Source organism: Elgaria multicarinata, chromosome 12 (genome assembly GCF_023053635.1).
Source record: "Elgaria multicarinata webbii isolate HBS135686 ecotype San Diego chromosome 12, rElgMul1.1.pri, whole genome shotgun sequence".
Classification (NCBI taxonomy): Eukaryota; Metazoa; Chordata; class Lepidosauria; order Squamata; family Anguidae; genus Elgaria; species Elgaria multicarinata.
Window position 1 is genome coordinate 695001 of NC_086182.1, and position 17587 is coordinate 712587.

Genomic DNA, 17587 nt, shown 5'->3' on the forward strand with positions numbered 1-17587 from the left:
TTAGTAAAAGTTGAGAAGGAATTGGAAGAGACCAAAACAAATCTCAAGCAAATATCAAATCAAGTGGATGCAAATCAACAACAAATAACTCAGCAGAGTATTAAATTTGATCAACGTGAACTGAGGCAGATCCATTTGGAAGATCAATCAAGAAGATCAAATCTTCGGATAAAAAATCTCCCAGAGATGCAAGGAGAGAATTTGAGAATGAGTATTCTGGGATGGTTTAAGGAGCTGGCTGCAGATATGGATCTAACACAGCAGGATATTGAGAGAATTCACAGAGTGGCTGGAAACAGATCAAGGGCTATGCCCAGAGATATCTTGGTCAAATTTGCAAATTATTATAAAAAGGGGCAGTTCATGAAAAAATTAAGGTCAATAACTATGTTGAAGTTTCAAGAAGCACCAGTTCAAATCTACAATGATCTTTGTCAGCAAACCGTGGAATGGAGAAGAAGCATAAGACCCATAATAGCAAAGCTTAAGAGGGAGGGGATTGCATATTCATGGGGTTATCCGGTGTTCCTGAGATTTATGCAAGATGGAAGACAGCACAGAGTAACTGTTAGAAACTGTGAGGTATCTGATGATAAGGAGTCTGGGGATGAAGAGCCGCAGGCTGGACCCAGTACCAGCATGGCTGGGCAGCAGCCAGCAGAGGCTCCCTCCAGCTCAGCCTTAGAGGAAGAGCAAACAAACATCTTACCGGTGCCATCGTTCAAACAACAAAGGGCGGAGAAGGAGGCGTTATGCAGATCCAAGCGTATTGCTACTAAACGCCAGATAAACAGGGAACAGCTGTGATTCTGGGCTTGCGTATTTAAGTAACAGTGTGCAGGCCAGGATCTTGTCAGACTTAATCTGGTTTGCCTGAGAAAGCTCTGGACCTTGAAACCTTGGCCTTGTCATGTTTCTGCTATACCGGTTGGACTACGGACTTCTTGGACTCTGTGACTCTCTCCTGCCCTTTGGAACTCGGACTGGCTTTGTGGACTTTCGTGACCCTCTCTCCCGGACCCTTTATGACAACTGGATGGATTTATGGACTGGCTTTGACTTCGGCGTAAGCACAGAAAGACTGTTCTGTTTCTTTATGTTTTGAACTGTGTGAGAAATACAAATTAAGTGTTATCTCTTCATTTGGTGTGTTTGCTGGTACCTGGCGGTCTTCCCAGTCTGGGCACACAGCCCATGTAGATAAGTTAAAAAGTGGCTGGTTGCAAAGCCGCTTCCTCAGGACAGAATTAAGTCTGACCAACGATAACCAGCACTTTTTGCTGTTAAGTAAAGTAATAATGGAAAACCTTCTTGAACAGCAGAATCAATTAGCTGCCCCAGTGACCCAACTCACCCAATTAGTTATCACGCTCCAAGCTCAAGTGAATCAGGCAACTACTGCGGCTTCTCAGCCTCCGCCACTGCCTCCTCGTAGGAGTAAATGTTTTGCAGCAATGCCAGAGAGATTTTCAGGAGAAAGGGGAATGCTGGACAGTTTCATTGCAACCTGCAAGCTGCATTTCAAAGTCAGACCTGAGGATTTTGCTACAGATGGGCATAAAGTAGCCTTTATTGTTTCCTTGCTGTCTGGGTCTGCGAGCAAATGGGTTACGCCTTATCTCAACCAGGATAGCCCTTTGCTTAGCAATTTAGACGATTTTCTTAAGGAAATGGCAGCCATCTGGGGAGACCCTGTGAAAGCAGAGACAGCTGAGCACTGCATTAGAGTGTTGCGTCAGGGAAAGGGGTCTGTGGCAGAATATGCTACTCACTTTCGTCTCCTTGCGCAAGACCTGACCTGGAACGACAGTGCGCTCCAGTCCCAGTTTCGTTATGGCCTCGCTGAGGAGCTATTGGATGAATTGGCTCGCTCAGCACCACCTATGTCGCTTGCTTTGCTCATAGAACAGGCTACCCGGATGGACGCTCGGCTGTCGGCTCGTCGTTTGGCGTGGAGAGGAGCAACAGGGTGGAAGGTGGAGCCAGTGGTGGAGTCATCATCAGCACCTACGGTCGTGGTCTCTCCCTGTACTGGAGAGGAGCCCATGCAGCTGGGAGCTGTGCGAGCATGCCTCTCTGTGGCAGAAAAGCAGCGAAGGAGAGCAGCAGGCTTGTGTTTATATTGTGGGCTTGGGGGGCATTTTGCTCGAGTATGCCCTGCCAAGGGACAGAAGGAGTCTATGTCAGGAAACGGGACTCCCCAGGCTTAGGAAGGGTCGCTAGCCTGGGAATTTTTGGGGCAGAGGCGGGTTTGCCTCATGCAGAATCCAGAAAAGACCCTCTCTTGGTCTCAGCAACTCTGTCATGGGAGCATGCTCAGGGGTGTTCAGTTGGAGTTATGATTGACTCTGGAGCATCCAGCAATTTTATGGACTGGGCATTTGCTTGTCAACATAACATCTCGCTAGAGCCGCTTACAGAGCCAAGGCAGGTGGAGACAATTGATGGATGGCTTTTGAAATCAGGTCCCGTGACTCATCAGACTACTGTGTTGAGGTTGGAGATCCAGGGGCATGTGGAACGACTACATTTTTATGTGGCAGCTGTTCCGCATTTTGCAGTAGTCTTGGGGATGCCCTGGCTAACTCAGCATGATCCCCATATCTCTTGGGGTAGGCGGGAAATACTTTTTGCCTCTCCCTATTGTCAGGAATATTGTTGGCCGGAGCGTGTGCAGGCAGCCGTGGCATCGTCTCCAATATCTGCAGCTGTAGCTCTCCCGGCTAAGTACACAGACTTTGCAGATGTTTTTGACAAGAAGGAGGCGGATAGGCTTCCACCGCATAGACCATATGATTGTACTATTGATTTGTTACCAGGGGCCTCTATACCAGCGGGGCGCCTTTATTCTCTTTCAGAACCGGAGTTGGCGGTTTTGCGGGAATTTTTGGAAACCAACCTACAGAAGGGGTTTATTCGCCCTTCTCAGTCTCCTGTGGGCACTCCAGTGTTCTTTGTATGCAAGAAGACAGGAGATTTGCGTCTCTGTAATGATTATAGAGGCTTGAACCACATCACGGTGCGTAACCACTACCCCTTACCTTTGATTCCGGAACTTTTGGAGCGTCTGCGACATGTGAAGATTTTTACCAAATTAGATCTTCACGGGGCCTATAATTTGGTGAGAATAAACGAAGCGGACGAGTGGAAGACTGCTTTCCAGACCAGATATGGTCACTATGAATATACCGTGAAGTCGTTCGGGTTGTGTAATGCCCCAGCCATGTTCCAGCATTTTGTCAATGACGTTTTCAGGGACTACCTGGATCGTTTTGTGATTATTTATCTAGATGACTTTTTGATCTATTCCCCTAATCAGGCGGTGCATGATGCTCATGTCAAGGCTGTTTTGCAGAGACTTCGTGAGCACAGATTATATGCAAAATTGGACAAATGTGCATTTGATCTCACAGAAGTGGACTTCTTGGGGTATACGATCTCTGCAAAGGGGGGTGGCGATGGATCACTCCAAGGTCGAGGCGGTTCTGTCCTGGCAGCCTCCTAGGACTCGAAAGGAGGTGCAGCGCTTTCTGGGTTTCGCAAACTTCTACCGTTGCTTTATTCCAGAGTTTGCGACTCTGGCGGAACCAATCACGCAGTTGCTGAGGGGCAAGCTGGTTTTTCAGTGGACGCCAGCGGCGCAGTCCGCTTTTGAGCAGCTGAAGCAGCGTTTTACAGCAGCCCCAATTTTGCAGCATCCAGATCCGTGTAAACCTTTTGTGGTGGAGACTGATGCTTCTGATGTCGCCGTGGGTGCAGTTCTTCTGCAGGCAAGTACAGCAGGCTCTTTTGGGTTGCCTTGTGCTTTTTTTTCCAGGCAGCTTACTCCTCCAGAATGGAACTACACTATCTGGGAGAAGGAACTCTTGGCAGTTAAGGCGGCCTTTGAGGTTTGGCGACATCTGTTGGAGGGGGCGGCTTATCCTGTGGAAGTTCGTACCGATCATCGGAACCTGGAACACCTGCAGACGGCCCGGAAGCTGACACAACGGCAGAAGCGTTGGTCTTTGTTTTTTGGGCGCTTCAACTTTCAGTTGAAGTACATTCCTCATGCTCAAAATCGCCAGGCAGACGCCTTGTCCCGCAAGCCTGAGTATGCAGCGCAGACAGAGGGGGAGGTTCTTTCAACCATTCTGCGACCTGAACATTTTGCTGCGGCGCAGGTGTCCCCGATGTTGCGGGAGTAGATTCGCCAGTTGCAGGGGCAGGACGCTTTTGTGCGGGACCACGCAGCAGAGGAGGCAACTTCACCTTTCCGCATGAGAGAGGGGCTCCTATATCACCGTGGCCGGTTGTATGTGCCAGCAGGTGTATGTAGGGACTCAGTGTTACAGCTGTGCCATGACAGCTGGCCAGCCGGACATTTTGGCCTGTACAAGACTTTGCACCTGCTTTCTAGAGACTTTTGGTGGCCTAGGGTACAAGTGGATGTTGCTCGGTACGTCCAGAGCTGTCCGGTGTGCCACCGGGCAAAGGATACAAGGGGGCAGCCTGCAGGTTTGCTGCATCCGTTGCCTACTCCTCCCACTTTCTGCGGGACACACCACTATATTTGTGGTGGTCGATCTTTTCTCTAAGATGGCACATTTTGTCCCGTGTCCAGGTTTGCCTACCGCTCAGGAGACTGCTCATTTGTTTGTAAATAATGTCTTTTGTTTGCATGGACTGCCTGAGGGGATTGTTTCTGATAGGGGAGCACAGTTTACGGCACGTTTTTGGAAGGCTGTGATGCAGGTTTTGGATATCAAGGCACACATGTCTTCAGCCTTTCATCCGCAGACAGATGGCCAGACAGAGCGGACAAATGGCACGCTGGAGCAATACCTGCGCTGCTACTCTAATTACCAACAGGACAATTGGGCGGGGTTGCTTCCCTTGGCGGAGTTCGCCTATAATAACTCGGTGCACGCCTCGACACAGCGAACACCTTTCTTTGCAACCGGTGGTTTCCATCCACGTTGGTTCCCTGCAGTGGTGCCCTCCACCAAAGTTTCTGCGGCAGACCAGTGGTTGCAGGAATTACAGGCAGTGCAATCTATTGTGCAGGAGCAGCTGCAGGTTGCCAAGGAAGCCTACAAGGTGGGGGCAGATCGGAAAAGGCAGGAGGGTCCGGCAATCGCAGTTGGTGATCGGGTGTGGTTGTCGACGTGTAATCTTCCACGGCATCGACCTTGCAGGAAGTTGGACGCACGCTTCATCGGCCCTTTTTTAGTGACAGCACAGGTCAATCCAATGGCTTTCCAGTTGCAGCTGCCTCGGACTTTCCGTATTCACCCAGTGTTTCATCGCTCCCTATTGGTCCCAGCAGCAGGGGTGAGGCCGGATGCTGGCTCAAAGGCTCCTCCAGTCCCGGTTTTAGTGGATGGGGAGGAGGAGTATGAAGTTGCACAGGTCCTAGACTCTCGGAGACATCAGGGGCGGTTGCAGTATTTGATAGACTGGCTGGGTTATGGGCCGGAGGAGCACTCCTGGGAGAATGCTGGGGATGTTCATGCTCCTCTGTTGGTGCAGGACTTTCACAATAACTACCCTTCAAAGCCTGCCCCGGCTAGGGCGGCAGGAGGGGATTATGGAGAGGGGAGTAGTGTTAGGAACTGTGAGGTATCTGATGATGAAGAGTCTGGGGATGAAGAGCCGCAGGCTGGACCCAGTACCAGCATGGCTGGGCAGCAGCCAGCAGAGGCTCCCTCCAGCTCAGCCTTAGAGGAAGAGCAAACAAACATCTTACCGGTGCCATCGTTCAAACAACAAAGGGCGGAGAAGGAGGCGTTATGCAGATCCAAGCGTATTGCTACTAAACGCCAGATAAACAGGGAACAGCTGTGATTCTGGGCTTGGGTATTTAAGTAACAGTGCGCAGGCCAGGATCTTGTCAGACTTAATCTGGTTTGCCTGAGAAAGCTCTGGACCTTGAAACCTTGGCTTTGTTGTGTTTCTGCTACACTGTTGGACTACGGACTTCTTGGACTCTGTGACTCTCTCCTGCCCTTTGGAACTCGGACTGGCTTTGTGGACTTTCGTGACCCTCTCTCCTGGACCCTTTATGACAACTGGATGGATTTATGGACTGGCTTTGACTTCGGCGTAAGCACAGAAAGACTGTTCTGTTTCTTTATGTTTTGAACTGTGTGAGAAATACAAATTAAGTGTTATCTCTTCATTTGGTGTGTTTGCTGGTACCTGGCGGTCTTCCCAGTCTGGGTACACAGCCCATGTATATAAGTTAAAAAGTGGCTGGTTGCAAAGCCGCTTCCTCAGGACAGTAACATCTCTGGAACAGGGAATGGCTCTGCTGAGAAATCTAGGGATGGATGAAGAATTGTCAACCCAGCCGGAAGGAGGAGAGGAGGAACGTCCTGGCCCAAGTGGGATTTAAAGGTTTAATAAATTAAAAACAAAAACAAAAAAACAAAAAACAAAAAAAAAATAAAGGGAAGGAGATAATAAAATTAATGAGTAAGAGGCTTGCCGCATCAGGACTGTGGGCTCTATCTCCCCCCTTAAAGGTTGATAGCCATGACCCGGGTGTTTCACCAACAGAGGAGCAAAGGGGGGATAAGAAAAGGGGGGAGAGAGGAGGCGAGGGAGGGGGATTAAGGGTGAGAAAGGGAGGGGTGGGAATAAAAATTGTATTTGTTAGTTGTTGTAAGTTTAATTTTTTGGTTTTGATAGTAATGTGGGTGTGCACAAGGGTTCTACGAGATATGAATCTCAACACTCAATGTTAAAGGTTTGGGGCAGTTGTTAAAAGAAATAGGATTGAACAATTATTAAACGAAGAAGGGGCTGATTTTATCTTTCTACAGGAAACACATCAAGCTAAGGAAGGTGTAAATGAGTTGCGTCAGTGGTCTGTGTGGTATGAAAAGTCCATGGGGACCTCAAAAAATAAATAAATGGTGTGGCTATAATTATCTCGAACAAAAGTGGATTTAATGTATTGAAGAGTAAAAAAGATGGGAAAGGGAGATATATTATGATACAAGGGCAACTGGAAGGCAATTATTATACTTTAATTAATATTTATGCCCCTAATGAGAGACAAAAAGAGTTTTACAAAGAAGTATTTAGGGAAATGGAGGAATTAAAAAAAGAATATGTTATTTCTGGAGACTTTAATATGGTTATGGATAATAGGTTAGACAGGTCCAACCCTACTGTCTATGAAAGGAGAAATAATATTACAATCTATATAAATAAAAATGAAAAAGACCGTTTGTTACTGTCGTTATATCTCCGAAAGTTCTTCACCGATTGCTTTGAAATTTTGACACAGCATTGCGTTCGAATACGCGAGCGTTGTTATGTAACTATGTTCTCTATGGGGTCAAAGGTTTGTCTTAAAATCGAAGAAATAGGCCTCCTCAAAACCAGTCCTGCTGATCATTGTGACATCACCAACCAGTAGGCCAATCCGCTGCCTCTGCCTCCTCTCCTATTTGCATGTACTCTCGCAATTGGCTGAGTGAATATAGATGTCACACCTGTGACAGTTACACGTTCTGAAGAAAGGTAACTGCCAGGGGTTTCCAGTAACCTCCTCACTGTAAAAACATGCTTTTATATCTCCGAAAGTTCTTCACCGATTGCTTTGAAATTTTGACACAGCGTTGCATTCGAATACGCGAGCGTTGTTATGTAACTATGTTCTCTATGGGGTCAAAGGTTTGTCTTAAAATTGAAGAAATAGGCCTCCTCAAAACCAGTCCTGCTGATCATTGTGACATCACCAACCAGTAGGCCAATCCACTGCCTCTGCCTCCTCTCCTATTTGCATGTTCTCTCCTATTTGCTCTTATAGGTCATTGTGACATCGCCAACCAGTAGACCAATCCACTGCCTCTGCCTTCTCTCCTATTTGCATGTTCTCTCCTATTTGCTCTTATAAGTCATTGTGACATCGCCAACTAGTAGGCCAATCCACTGCCTCTGCTTTCTCTCCTATTTGCATGTTCTCTCCTATTTGCTCTTATAAGTCATTGTGATATCGCCAACCAGTAGGCCAATCCACTGCCTCTGCCTCCTCTCCTATTTGCATATTCTCTCACAATTGGCTGAGTGAATATAGATGTCACACCTGTGACAGTTACATGTTCTGAAGAAAGGTAGCTGCCAGGAGTTTCCACTAACCTCCTCACCGTAAAAACATCCTTTTTTAAAAACCAAACAATCTGCTTTACTTCATCCAAATAATGCCTTGCAGAAGATCACACTTAGGTTGTCATACTCGCAGAGCGGAAGCACTGCGACGTGAAATTGCAAATCAGACTGAGGAAGAACGGGCATCAGCAAACGAGAAAAAAAGAAAAAGAATGCCTCAAATACGTGCCAAGGAACCAGCCAAGCAACGTTCAGCCAGACTTGAGGATGCACGATTGCGAGCACGGCAATCGCGTTCTACAGCTTCAGATCTGCTTTGTTCTCAACAGAATGAACGCGACAGGCTGAGAGTGGCTGAAAGACGTCAACGAGAAACAGCACATCAGCGTCAAACACGACTCCGTGGTAAACAATCACACGATTACAATCGCCTTGCATTCCGGTACAACCCAGCTGATGATTATAGTTTGAGGTGGCATGTTCTCATCAGCACTATGACTGAAGTGTGTCCTTATTGCAAGGCTCTTAAATTTAATGGAGAAACAAAAGAAATGTGTTGCGCTGCTAGAAAAATTAAACTGCCTCAACTTGGAGAACCACCAGAGCCATTACAAACTTTGCTTGCCGGATATACCGCAGAATCAAAGCATTTCCTATCTAACATCAGGAAATACAACTCATGCTTCCAAATGATGTCGTTCGGCGCAGAAATCATCACAGCTCCATTTATGCCAACTTTCAAAGTCAAAGGACAAATTTATCATAAAGCCAGCTCCTTCCTTCCGTTTCAAGATAGTCAACATAAATTCCTACAAATGTATTTCATTGGTGATGGCAATGATGAATTTAATGCACGCTGCGGAATTTATACCGGCATAAAAAGGTCCATCGTTTCAAAACTGCAAGAGCTTCTTCACGAAAAAAACAATTTAGTACATTTGTTCAAAACAGCAATTGACATGATGCCATCTGATACACACAAGATTGTTATTCATGCTGACAAAACGCCTGCTGGAGAACATGTGCGAAGATTCAATGCTCCAACTATAGACGAAGTGGCAATTGTTATTGTAGGAGATCAATCTTGACAGGACCTTTCAAAGGTGAAGATGTCCTCATTCCTCGCATTCCTATGATTCCAACAGATATGCCATTTCAATTTAAGAGATTGCAATTCCCAATTCGATTGGCATTTGCAATCACCATCAACAAAGCTCAGGGCCAATCTTTAGAATTGTGCGGTTTAGATCTAGACACAGATTGCTTCTAACATGGACAATTATATGTTGCGTGTTCTAGAGTCGGCAAACCAGACAATCTCTATATCTACACAGACAATGGAACAACTAAAAATATTGTATATCCACAAGCATTGTGAAATTAAACATATTAGAAACATCCGCTTTGTCTTTTCTTTCTTTTCAATTTAATCAGACTGAGCCACAGCAACGCGTGGCAGGGTACAGCTAGTTTTAAATAAAATGATAAAGGAAAAGGATTTTATTGATGCATGGCGATTAAGAAGACTGGGAGAACCTGGATATACTTATTATTCTCCAATTCACAAAACTTTCTCCAGGATAGATTATATTTTTGTTTCAAAAGACTTAGTAACAAAGGTATGCAGCACACGATTAGGGGTAATTAAAATAACTGACCATGCATTGGTTAGCTTGGATATTAAAGTAAAAAGAGACTATAAGGAAGCGTATAGATGGAAGTTAAATACCACAGTATTAAAATATGAAAAAGTGGTAGATAAAATGCGGAAAGAAATGTTGGAAATATGGGAAATTAATGAGAATGGGGAATGTCCCCCATCAGTAGTGTGGGATACAATGAAGGCAGTGGCTAGGGGGGTTTGTATTAGAGAAACGTGTAATTTAAAGAGGCAACAAGAGGGAATACAGAGAAATTTAGAGGATGGAATTAAGAAGTTTGAAAGAGAGTATTTGCGAAGTAGAAATAAACAAATTCTGATAGAATTACAAGCAAAAAAGAAAGAATTAGAAAATAGGAATTTAGAAGAAGTACAGAAGAATTTGATTTACATGAAAAGAGAGTATTTTGAGAATAGTAATAAAAATTCAAAGGTGTTGGGGAGGCTCACACAAAAGGAAAAGTCAAAGAATTTGATAGGGATAGTTAAAGATAAATTAGGAAAGCCATGCAGTATTATGAAAGGGAAAATAAAATTTTTTCAAGAATTTTATCAAGAACTATATAAAGAAAAGGACACACTGAAGACAAAGATGGAGAGCTATATAGATAAACATATAAAGAAGGGTCTGATAGGGGAAGATAAGGATTTAATGGAAAGATACATTTCTCAAAGTGAAATAGAAGAAGCTATAGATAAATTGAAAGGGGGTAGATCCCCCGGTACAGATGGATTGGGATCGGAGTATTACAAAACATTTTTAAAAATATTAGTACCGAAATTAATGAAATTGTATAATGGGATAATAGAAGGAGATAAGATACCACCATCATGGGAACAATCACTAATTATATTAATTCCAAAGCCGGATAAGGACTTAACAGTCCCAGACTCTTACAGACCTATCTCATTAATAAATCAGGATGCCAAAATTTTATCAGCTATAATGGCAAGGCAGATGAATACATTTATAAGTAATTATATTGGGGAGGATCAGTGTGGTTTTATAGCGGGAAGACAAATGCACAATTTAGTTGGAAGAGCTATAAATATAGTACATGAGATAAAAAAGACAAAGCTAAAAGCAGGAATAATAGCTCTGGATATATTTAAAGCATTTGATTGTGTGAGTTGGCTAGCACTAAAAATGACAATAGAAAAGATGGGATTTGGAGATAGATTCAAAGGCTTAATTGGACAATTATACTCACAAAATTCAGCTTCAGTAGTGATAAATGATAGAGTTACAGAAAAGATACAACTGGCCCAAGGAACAAGACAAGGATGCCCGCTCTCGCCGGTCTTATTTTTATTGGTCATAGAACTATTGGCAAACGTGATAAGAGATGATGACAACATTGAGGGAGCAGGATGCAACAAAATTTTTTAAAAATAAATATGTTTGCAGATGATACATTGCTGACAATTAAGAATCCATTGGAGAAAATGGAAAGAATAAAATATCATCTGAGGGAGTTTGAGGAAGTGACGGGATTAAGAATAAATTGGACAAAATCAGAAATGATGCTATTTAATTATAATAAAAAAGAAGGGAAAGATTGAGAAAGTAAAGAGAAGAATATGAAAATTAAAGAAATAATTAAATATTTGGGAATCAAAATTACAAAAACCTTAGAGGATTTAGAAAAAGAAAATTTAAATAATTTGAAAAAAGAAATTATGGGTAAACTAGAAAAATATAAAAGTCTAAATTTATCTTGGTTTGGAAGAATAGCTTTAGTAAAAATGAGGATTTTACCAAAGGTAATTTTTTTATTTAGAATGCTACCAATAAGAATATCTGAAAAAGAATTAAAAAGTTGGCAAAATATTTTAAATAATTTTTGCAATGGTGATAGGAAAACGAGAATAAATAAAAAAGGTGGTATATACTGCAAAAAAAAGGAGGGTTAGGACTCCCAAATTTAAAACTATATTATGTAGCTAATAGGTTGAGACATGTAGTAGAAAGCATGATAGGATTAGGAGATTTAAGTTGGTTGGAGGATAGAAAGGCAGAAGATAAAGAATGGAAACTAGAAAATATATTTTTCAGAGAATATACAAAAAAATGGGGGGAAGAAATAGAGAACCCCCTTTTAAAAAATCACTGGGAAATATGGTGTGTATATAAAAAGGACTTACTTCCAAGTATTTCCCCAATAGCACCAGTGATAATGTTGCGGAATTTTCCAGGGAACTTAAAAGATAAGTTGGGGAAAACTTTAATAGAGAGGAATGTAATGAAGCTAAAAGACTGGCTAGAAAAGATGAATACTCGAGAAGAATTAGTGGTTAGACTAAAAGAGAAAAATTTATCGTGTTTAAATTATTTTCAATTAGAACAATGGATGAAGAAATGGCTAAAGGATAACGGAGAGTGTAGAGTGATTACGAAATTTGAGGAGCTGATCTTAAAAAAAGAAATGGAGAAAGGGGAAAACAAAATGATAAAAGGGTTATCGAGTGAAATATATAGAATACTACTTGGGAAGGGGGAGATAGAAAGTATGGGTAAGATGGTCTGGGAAACTGATTTGAAGGTACAAATAGGGCAACAGAGCTGGGAGGGAATATGGAAACAAAGAGTGTTGAGAAATATGTCTGTGAGAATAAAAGAAAATTATTATAAGATTATATGGAGGTGATATCTAACTCTGGTGAGATTAAATAAAATAAATAAGCTGAACTCAGCAAATTGTTGGAGAGGGTGTCAAAAAAAAGGAACGTATTTACATATGTGGTGGGAATGTGAATTTGTTCAAAAATTGTGGAAAATGGTGTTTAATGAAATAAAAGAAATTGTAGGAATGGAGATTGAAGAGTCACCTATACTGGCATTGTTATCATTATATGGAGAATTAAATTGTAATGAAGAAACAAAAGAATTGATAATTAATTTGCAGATGGCAGCAAGGTTAATGATATCTAGGAACTGGAAGGTTCAAGGCGATCACCATATCGAAGATTGGTATAAAGAGATATGGGACATTGCTATTAATGATAAATTAACATGTAATATAAAAGTGAGAAGAGAAATAACAAATACGAATGATTTCGAGGGAATATGGAAACAGTTCCTAGAATTTGTTTTATCTAAGGGGATCATAGAATCATAGAATAACAGAGTTGGAAGGGGCATACAAGGCCATCGAGTCCAACCCCCTGCTCAATTTCTTCTGGAGTGGGAAACCACCTCCAGAAGAAACAATGAGATTTTGGAAACAGGAATAGATCCCGGGGTGGGGGGTGCACTTTTATGTTAAGTATGATTATATTAACAGATTAAACTAGAAAATATGTTATTAAGGTTATTCAACATTTATGTATTATATTGGGTTTTTTATTGTATTGATGTATGTTTAAGTATTGGAAAAATAAAAAAAACTATTATATATATATATATATATATATATATATATATATATAAGATAAACCTAAATAAGAATCTTCAACACTTCAAAAATTAACAAGGAACTTCAACAGTGTGAGTGCAGCAGCAATGCAGCTGCCTTTTCATCACCAGGAAGGACTAAATGCCCTGAGTCAAAGCAAGACACACACAAAACAGCCCTGTGAGGTGGGCACAGAAGAGGAGAAGCAGCAGCAGGCAGTGGCTATGCCCTGGCCTGAAGCACTGGGAGAAAGCATGCAAGAGACTTGTGGGGTTGACCCACACAGCCCATCTACATCTCCCAGGCACCAGGAGGGCAGAAAGGCAGGCAGAGAAGTGCTACACACACCCACACCCACACCCACACCAGTGTTGTATCCAGCTACAGGGAAAGCAAGTGTCAAAGCAAACCACGCACAAACTGTCCCTGTGAGGCTGGCACAGAGGAGGAGAAGCAGCAGGCAGCTATGCCCCTGTAGCACTGGGAGCAAGCATGCCAGAGGCTGGTGGGGTTGCCCCACAAAGCCCATCATCTAGTACCTCTCCTAGGCACCAGGAGGGCAGAGGCAGGCACATGATGTATGACTAAGCCATAGATCTATGGGGAAGCATGCACAGACAGGTAGGCAAAGAGGCAGGCACAGGTGGGCATTGGCAGGCAGGCACAAAGGAGCTGGTACCTTGCACAAGTAAGCCATAGATCTCTGGAGAACTCAATCCCAGCAGATCCAGCTACCCCACAAGGATGGCTCCCAGGCAGGCGGGCAGAGAGGTGGGCACAGGCAGGCAGGCAGACATTTCTGTGGTCACAAGGAAGTGAGTGAAGGATTGTTTCCATTCCAGGCCAGTATTGCAAACCAGCCCTGTTAGGCGGGAACAGCACAGACAGATGTCTTTCACAACCCATAACTAAGAGGGGGCTAGGAGGGGAAGAGTAAACCTTTGTCTTCTCGGTGCCTGCTGCCTTTTCTCATGATGAATAATTTTTATAAATAATAATAATTATAATAACTATAATAATAATAGTAATGGCCAGTAATAGTAATAATAAATGTATTTATTATTTGGGGAAATGGGACAAGTGTGTATACTTTGCACAAAGTTTATTTGAATGCCTCAAACTTTATTTGAATGCTTATTGAACTTAACAGTGCACGGCAAACACACTCACACAATCAAACACAGTCCAAAGAAACACACACACAGAGTAAGAGAGAGAAAAAGAGGATATTTTGGGGGGGTATTTTTTAAAATCTTTTTTTATATAGAAGAAAAAAGGAAGACGAAACACAGTCACAGAACACAGGGTTTAAAAGAGGGGGAAGGGGTTGGAGGTGGGGTGGAGGTGGGAAACCAAACAAACAAAAAAATGAAAAAATTAAAAGTTTATATAAATCAAAGTAAGGGAAAAGCACAGCGCAAGCACTCAGAAATAAACGAACAAACACAACCCAAGTTAAATCCTAATCCTAATAATCCTATATCTCCTCCAAAACACAGCTGCAGCACAGAACAAACTCTTCTCTCCACGAAGTCCAACCCCACAAAGAGACAGAAAGGAAAAGGGTCTCTGGGTGGGTCTGCCTTAGTCCCCCCTCCAACATTGGAATTGGAGGATGCTTCATATGAGGTGATCACTTCTAATCATGATTGGGAATTGAATCTGCCTATCATCGCTTAAAAAAAGTTACCCCCTCCCGCTTTTAGCCATTCAAAACAAAAAAGTTATACGCTAATCTTTTCCACAATGCAATCCTATGGGGAAAATATCCAAAATGGCAGGCGGAGCGCTTTTTGAAAAGCAGATCGATCTGCTTGTGTTCGCTTCTCTTCACTATGCTTCGCTAGCCACCCGACTCGCTTCTCCTCTGCCTATAATGGAGGCGAAGCACCCTGCTCCACTATTGCTTCTAAGAACGAAAGAGAAGCAGAGGACAGCCCTAGTGACCAGGCAAAGGAGAAGAAGGAGAAGTGTGTGAGATTGCAAGCTTCTCTGTTAGCAGAGGCAATTGTAGATCAACAGGGGAGAGGAAGAGGACTTGGCAGAGGAAGGGGGGTGAGATATCTCCCTGTAGAATAGGGATGTGCTCCACTCTGTTACGGATCTCCAGATCTGAAGCAGAGCAGGCCAATCTGGACCTCTGCAGCCCCATTCCGGAGTGGAGCAGGGGAGGTCCAGAGTGGTTCATAGCGGTTCAGAGCAGTTCAGAATGGTCCGAAGCAATTCGGACCATTCTGAAGCTCCGGACCCAGGTAAGTGGGGGAGGGGAGCTTATCTGGCTCCACCATCCGCTGCTGCCGTGGTCTTTGGGTGACAGCGGCAGGGCTAGGTAAGGGGGAAGTGGGGGAGGGCTTACCTGGCTCCATTGCGGTCTGGGCTGCAGCTTCAACTGATGCCCAGGCCTCAGGCTGGAAGCAGGCTGGGGCCTGCTTCAAGCTTGAGGCTTCGGCCTCAGTTGAAGCCATTGCCCGGACCGCGATGGAGTGGGGTGGAGGAGGGCTTACCTGGCGTCACTGCCCACCACCACAGTCCATATAGCAGCGGATGACGGAGCCGGGGGAGGGGGGCTTATTCGGCCCCCATTTTGTCGCTCCTTCCCCACTTACCTGCCTCTGAGGCAAGTAAGTGGGGAGGGCCCCCCAAAATGGGGTACAAATCTTGATCTGGACCTCTGGATCTTGCTCCGGATCTCGCTCCAGATCTGCTCCGGATCGGATCGGGGAAGGTCCAGATTGACCTGAAGCGGTTGAGGCCTGAAGCGGCTCGGGGAGTGGGTGCACAGCCCTACTGTAGAAGGAAAAGGTTTTAAGTTGGGACATGACCAATATGCTATTTGTAAAGAGAGTGGGCACTGGAAAAATGAGTGTCCACAGAGGACTGGACAACAGGAAGGGGAAGAAAAATTTATGGTCGTGGAACCTCAGGGTTCAGATCTCGAGTGACTAAGAGCAAAAGCTGAGGGAAAGTTCATATCTGTTTCTCCCACGGAACCCATGGTTAAAATTAAGGTGGGAGGAAAGCTTATTGGTTTTCCCTCAGCTTCTGCTCTTAGTCATTTGAGTTGCACATTTTCCAGAGGCCCTGAAAAGTGTGTCTTGCCTTCCGCCCCCTGTGCCAGTTGCGCCCTTACAGGCACTCTTAATCCAAGGTTTTAAGAGGGCCTTTTAAGGCCACAATTGATGCAGGGAGGGACGCAATTTCCCCAAGGCTGGGGAACACTTTTTTTCTCCTCCACTCTAATATTGGCTGCCATCATTAGAGTGGAAGAGAAAATATGTGATTTCCCCACCCTTGGGGAAATCACATTTCTTCTCCCCCTGCTAATGGGGGTCTTCAAAGCCCTGTTAATAGGGCTTTGAAGGCCTCCTTTGGTGCGGGGAGAGAGGGGGAGAGAAATGCAATTTCCTTAAGGCTGCATATTCCCACCCACCCCCTGCTGCAGTAATGGCGGCCGCCATGAATTCAATGGGGGAAAAGGACAAAAGGCAGAGGTCTTGCATTCCCTTTGCCCTATTAATAGCTTTGGGGTGAAAATCCATCAGGCACGTCTACCTGGGCCCATGAGGGCCAGAAATAGGCATCCACTACCCTCATGGGCTCAGTCGGATTTTCACTCTAATGCTACTTTCAGTCCTGTGAGCTTTTTGTATCCTCAATTGGGCATTTTCCTATGGGAAGACCCTTACTTAACATATAGGATAGGGTTAGGTATTGTTTAGGCTTCCCCCCCTGCAGCATTGTTCCAAAGGGTTCCTCTGGTTCTTTCTGATTTTGTAAACTGTTCTACCCTTTCCCCCCTTCCTTATTGTAAATAAACTTTACATCTCTTTCAAAGTGTGTGTGTGCTTCATTCCACTTAATCCTCAATACTAAATCTGGAGGCTTCTGTTTCCTTTCTCCTGTTTAAAGATTTAGGTTTGGGGATTGAAATAGGTTTCAGCTTGAACTCTTATTTCTGTGCCCCAAGGGTGTCCTGTAAGGCCAGAGAATCCCTTGGCTCAGGCCAAGATGGATATTAAGGGGCGAATGGCAGCCTATTATTTGTTTCCCTGCCTACACTGCAGGGAGTTGGGCAACCCCTGACCCTCCATTCCCTTCACTATGCCTTTATACAAATCCATTGTGTGGCTGCACCTGGAACACTTTTAATTTTAGTGGGACATGCACAGCAGGGGCTCTTGATTGTATCCTCAGCAATTATGCATGATTATGCACACTAGAGGCCTTCAAGAGGCAGCTGGACAAGCATCTGTCGGGGATGCTTAAGGGTGGATTCCTGCATTGAGCAGGGGGTTGGACTCGATGGCCTTGTAGGCCCCTTCCAACTCTGCTATTCTATGATTCTATGAGGTGAAAGTATTTTCCCCCACTCTCATAATACTAGAACCTGGGTTCATCCCTTGAAGCTGATTGGTGGGAGAGTCAGGTCAGA